This window comes from Bidens hawaiensis, unplaced genomic scaffold (genome assembly GCF_021521415.1).
Source record: "Bidens hawaiensis isolate Kalapana, Puna unplaced genomic scaffold, B.hawaiensis_p1.1 tig00053799_1, whole genome shotgun sequence".
Classification (NCBI taxonomy): Eukaryota; Viridiplantae; Streptophyta; class Magnoliopsida; order Asterales; family Asteraceae; genus Bidens; species Bidens hawaiensis.
The window spans coordinates 62,265-68,268 of record NW_027499661.1 but is presented as its reverse complement, the minus strand read 5'-3'; the positions used below and the strand labels follow the sequence as shown (position 1 = coordinate 68,268).

At 40.4% G+C, this 6,004-nt stretch overlaps 1 pseudogene across 1 annotated transcript; it reads left to right on the top strand.

The window, feature by feature from the left end:
* The first annotated feature begins 357 nt into the window (after nucleotides 1-357).
* LOC143600211 (uncharacterized) lies at nucleotides 358-5,276 on the top strand (annotated as a pseudogene). Its single transcript, XR_013147433.1, has 2 exons — nucleotides 358-2,973; nucleotides 4,715-5,276. The product of XR_013147433.1 is annotated as an uncharacterized LOC143600211 (transcript).
* The last annotated feature ends 728 nt before the right edge of the window (nucleotides 5,277-6,004 follow it).

Sequence of the window (6,004 nt, the reverse complement as noted above, 5' to 3'; positions counted from 1 at the left end):
TCAGTTGTATAAAAGTAAAAGAAAAACATAATTCCAGCCGTTGACCTCAAGTCCTAGTTCGGCTGCGCCGCCACCATACCTACCACACCCACTCATTCTAGTTTCTAGATGAGTACATGTTTTGTCAAATTCAATACATATTTGAAAACCCAACACCATTGCACAAACGTAAATACACCCACCTTTCTTTAATAAACTAAACTTCTCTCACCAAAACAATCATATATTTCACAAATGGCGGCTACCCATTCATTTCAAATAACAAAACTTACTCACACCCTTTAACTCCACCGGTAACACAAACCATCGAAAATGACGATAATACAGACATCGGTACCGATACATATACAAATACACATGCACATACTTCCCTTTGTTTTCATAATTATGATCCAACTTTTATTCGTGAGTTCGCAACAATTCTTAGCATCCGAACGAACCACGTTACTTAACCTCAAGCAACAATGGAAGAATCCGCCATCACTAACGAACTGAAACGCCACGTCATCCCCAGGCAACTGGCCTGAAATCACATGCAACACTAACGGCTCCATTATCCTCCTTAAACTTGTAACCAAAGGCTTAACCGGACCTCTACCGCGGTCCATCTGCGACCTCCAGAACCTCGAAAACCTGATTCTCGTCGATAATTATCTCACCGGAGAGTTCCCTAGGGTTTTGTATAACTGTTCAAAGCTCGTTCAGCTTGATATATCGCAAAACGCCTTCGTCGGAAAGCTACCCGACGATATCGACCGGTTATCCCTAGGGTTGAATAACTTCACCGGAGATATTCCTCCGGCGATCGGAAACTTGCCCGGGTTGGAATACTTGCATCTGTATCAGAATTTGTTTAACGGGTCTATCCCGGTTGAGATCGGAAACTTATCGAGCCTTTTGACGTTAGGAATGGCATATAACGGGTTCGCAATGGCCGAAATACCACAACAGTTTGGGAAGCTGACTAAGATGACGAAGCTATGGATGCCTCAGACGAATCTGATCGGGAGAATACCCGAGAGTTTGTCGAACTTGTCAAAACTTGAATTGTTGGATTTGAGTTCGAATATGTTACAAGGTGAGATTCCTTCTGGGTTGTTTCGGTTGAAGAGCTTGAGTAATTTGTATTTGTACAAGAACGGTTTATCCGGCGAACTTCCGGCGGTTATTGAGTCGGTAAAGCTTATCGAGATCGATGTTTCCATGAACAAGTTAACCGGATCGATACCCGAAGACTTCGGCAAGTTGAAGCAGCTGGAGGTGTTAAATTTGTTTTCGAATCAACTCTCCGGCGAATTCCGGCGAGTATTGCTCAAATTCCGACACTCAAAATATTCCGGCTGTTTAGAAACAGACTCACTGGTGAACTACCTTCGGAAATCGGTAGCCACTCGAAGCTCGAAGCGTTCGAGGTATCGGAAAATAAACTCACGGGGAAGTTGCCGGGGAATTTATGTGGGGGTCGGAGTTTGTTAGTGGTGGTGGCTTTTAATAATAATCTCACCGGAGATATCCCGAAATCACTCGGGTCTTGCAAGAAACTATACACGATTCAATTGTATGATAACCGGTTCACCGGTGAATTCCCTACCGGAATTTGGACATTGTCCAATCTTTCCAGCTTGAGAATCAGCCGGAATTTTATTTCCGGCGAGCTTCCGAGCAGGTTAGCATGGAATTTATCCAGATTAGAGATTAGTGACAACAGATTTTCCGGCCAAATTCCGGCAACAAGTTGGACATGGAAGAAGTTAAACGTCTTCAAAGCGAGTAACAATTTGTTATCCGGTGAAATCCCGGTGGGTTTAACGAATCTTTCTCAGTTATCCGTTCTTTACCTCGACGGAAACTCACTTTCCGGCAATCTTCCGGCGAAAATCCGGTCGTGGAACTCACTAACCACATTGAATCTAGCCGGAAACAAACTCTCCGGCGAGATTCCGATATCAATCACTTCTTTACCACGTCTTCTTGATCTTGATTTATCCGATAACCAACTTTCCGGCAAGATTCCGCCACAGTTGAGCCGGTTAAGGCTCACCACGTTAAACCTGTCTTCAAACAAACTAACCGGAAGAATCCCCTACCCGTTCGATAATCTTGCGTACGAAAACAGTTTCTTGAACAATCAAAATCTTTGCGCGTCATCCACAATTTCGAACCTGCATAACTGTTATGCAACCCTTCCCAAATCCACCACACATCTTCACAAATCCTCGCGCTCTGATAAACTCTCGTCAAAAATCATTGCGATGATTGTGGTTTTATCTGCATTCGTTACACTGATCGCGATTCTATGCATACTGTTCGTGTTTAGAGGTTACATCAAGAAGAAGCAAAAACTGGATTTAACCACATGGAAGTTGACTTCATTTCACACTTTAAAGTTCACCGAAGCGAATATTTTGTGTTGTTTGACTGATAACAATTTGATCGGTAGTGGTGGGTCGGGAAAAGTGTACCAGATTGAGATTGGGCGGCAGGGGGAGTACGTTGCAGTTAAACGAATCTGGAATACTAGAAAAGTAGACCAAACACTCGAAAAAGAGTTCTTATCCGAGGTGCAAATATTGGGTTCCATTCGTCACTCTAACATAGTTAAACTGTTATGTTATTTTTCAAGTGAGGATTCTAGGCTTCTTGTATATGAGTATATGGAGAATCAGAGTCTTGATAAGTGGTTACATGGGAAGAAGATGAAAACAAACCACGGGGTGGTTCATCATGTGGTGTTGGATTGGCCCAAGCGCCTTCAGATTGCAATTGGGGCGGCTCAGGGCCTTTGTTATATGCACCATGATTGTTCACCGCCTATTATTCATAGGGATGTGAAGTCGAGCAATATTCTGTTGGATTCAGAGTTTAAGGCTCGGATTGCGGATTTTGGGCTAGCGAAGATTTTGACCAAGCCGAAGCCCGGTCAGGTCAATACTATGTCGGCTATAGCTGGCTCGTTTGGTTATATTCCTCCTGGTAAGATCGAATGCTTTGACTTCATAAGTCTATTTTTGTAACAAAGATTGAAATAGATATGGGGTTTTGTAAATGAAATTTAAATAAAATCAATACATTTGCATTCGTAGGATCAACTATGCAAAAATAGTTAACGCCTCAAACTACTCTATTATTTCTAGGAAAATTGGTTTTAAATAATCCCAACTATGGCCTATTGGTAAATATCCATCCCAACTTTACACTTGCCTGCTGGCAGTACCAACTACTTGTGCATTTGTTTTTAACGGGCAGCGACTAACGGATGTTAACTCCGTTAGTATTTGTCTGACGTGGTCATCCCAGTTGGCAAAAACTTGATTACGTGGAACGCAACGTGGCAGCTGACTGTGTGTTAGCAGACCAGTCATACTAATACTAATAATAATAATAATAATAATAATAACAACAACTCCCCACCCATTTCTTTCCCACAACCCAACCACCGTAGTCTTCCTTTATACCACCTCCCAATCATAACCACCCATCAACCACCACCATCGCTTCCACATGCGATTAATTGTGAGCCGAGCAGATTTGGAGGAGTGTACCAAGCGTCTGGGCTAAGGTTTTACCAAGCAGATCTGGAAAGGTAGATTTGATATAAATTAGGGCTTTTGGTAAGGAATTGAATTTGGGATTTTTTTGATCTTATAATTGACTGATTGACGAGAAGGTGGTGGTGGTGCTAGGGTTTGGTGGCGGCAGGTGGTGGTGGTGATGGGTAAATTGTAGGGGAGAGAGAGAGAGAGAGAGTTCTGCCCTAATATGGTGGTGGTGGTGGTGGGTTTAGAGCGGATCTGAGTTTTTTGAACTCCAGTAAGATTAGGGCAGAACTCCGGCAAGTTGGGGGTCGGAGAAGATAGCCAGTTGCAGGTGGTGGGTTCTAGTGGTGGTTGCCGTGGATGGGATTGGTGGTGGTCGGGGTTCCGGCTATGGTTGCAGGGGTGGTGGACTGGTGGTGTTGTGGTGGTTGTGGGTTGTAAAGAGTATTAGGTTGAAGATGGTGATGATAACATATACCTTATACACAGTCAGCCGCCACGTAGAGGTTCCACGTAATATGATATTTGACAGCTGGGATGGCCACGTCAGACAAAGACTAACGGAGTTAATATCCGTTAGTCGCGGCCCGTTAAAAACAAATGCACAAGTAGTTGGTACTGTCAGCGGACAAGTGTAAAGTTGGAATGGATATTTACCAATAGGTCATAGTTTGGCTTATTTAAAACCAATTTTTCTTATTTCTACTTATGTAATATACTGTATTATGAAATGTAACGACATTCTATAGTTTTCTTCAACAAATTGAACATACTGTTAATTTGTTTGAACTACAAAGTCAAACCATCCCCCTATGGGCTGTTTGTTTACATTTGAATGGAACCATTTAGATGTAAACATCTGTTTCATTCAGACTTCAGACTGTTTGGTTCCAAACAGAAAAACATCTGAATGGTTAAAATTAGGTCTGAATCATTCAGACTTATTGTTGTTGCTGCTGAATGGGACAGAGACTCATTCAGATCTGACCCATTCAGATTTACATATAAGTCATTTTGACCTTTACTAAAAGTCAAAGTGAGATTCTTTTCATGACTTTTTTGTTCAAACCAAAGTAATTAGCAACTCCCAGATTGATTTGGATATATATATTAGTTGATTTGAGATTCAAAGTCAAAACATGATACTCTCTTTAACAAAATTTACTAATTGGTTGCAGAGTATGCATACTCCACAACGATAACCGAGAGGATAGACGTGTACAGCTTTGGTGTGGTGCTACTAGAGCTAGTAACGGGAAAAGAACCACATGCGGGAGACGGAGACATGAATCTTGCACAATGGACTTGGAAACATTTCAGTGAAGGGAAATCCATGGTTGAAGCTTTGGACCCGGAGATCAAACAAGGCAGTTGCTACATGGAAGAAATTAGCCTAGTGTTCAAACTTGGGCTCATATGCACCAGCACATTGCCTTCAAGCCGGCCATCAATGAAAGAAGTACTTGAAATTCTTACACGATGTGATAATCCATTAAATGAAGAGCGGAAATTAGATGAGTTTGATGTCACGCCACTTTTAAGGAGGGAAAGTTATCTTTCAAACTATCGTCGTGGTGGGAATAAGGTGGCCAATGAAAGTATTGATATACTTGATGGTAGATTGTAAAAGGTTGATGAAAATAGTAAGTTTAAGACATTGTGTGTTTTTAGCTTAAATGTGTTGATATGTATATAAATAAAGCTAATTATATTCGATCAGGTTGATCAACAGGCGAGTGAAAACAACTGATATATATCTTACATCCATATGATTCTGCAAGAAATTTAATGTGAACATTATAGTAGATCCTAAGCAATCACAACCATGATCCAATAATCAATAGGTGTGTCGACTCAAATTAAACAACAGTTTATAATGTATCGTAATTAAAACACTTAATTTAAATGGATCCAGATGGGTTATTTTGACATGAACTCATTTCCACTTAAACTCGTTCTAACTTGAGGGTCGAGACCCAACCTGACTCGCCCGTTTTGCCAAGCTTAAGAAATCCATAACCACCTCCAAAGCAAATATGTGTTTCCTGTCAGTTAAAAATATGTAACAGGAACATATTGCCAAGTTCACTAGGAGTTTTACGGCCAATTTTCCTCGTTCTAACTAAACTTCCTTCATGTACTTTTAATAATACCAGTTTGAGTCCCCCGTGAGGCGGAGATTTGTTTAGGTTTTTGTTTTTAATCGTTTTACTATTTTATGTCTTGTAATGATTTATTTATTTTTTAATATAGTTTTGTTTTGATTTAATACGTATATATAAATTTGTTACGTTCATTGTATTTTTAACGTTTTGGCTCATTCAATTGAGTTGTGTATATTTTATTAGAATTTTAACGAATGAACATAAACAAATAAAACATGATTATTTTTTTAAATGAACAAAAATGAACAAAATATTTGTCATAAAAGGGTGGTTGATGTGGGTGATGATGGTGGTTAATGCATG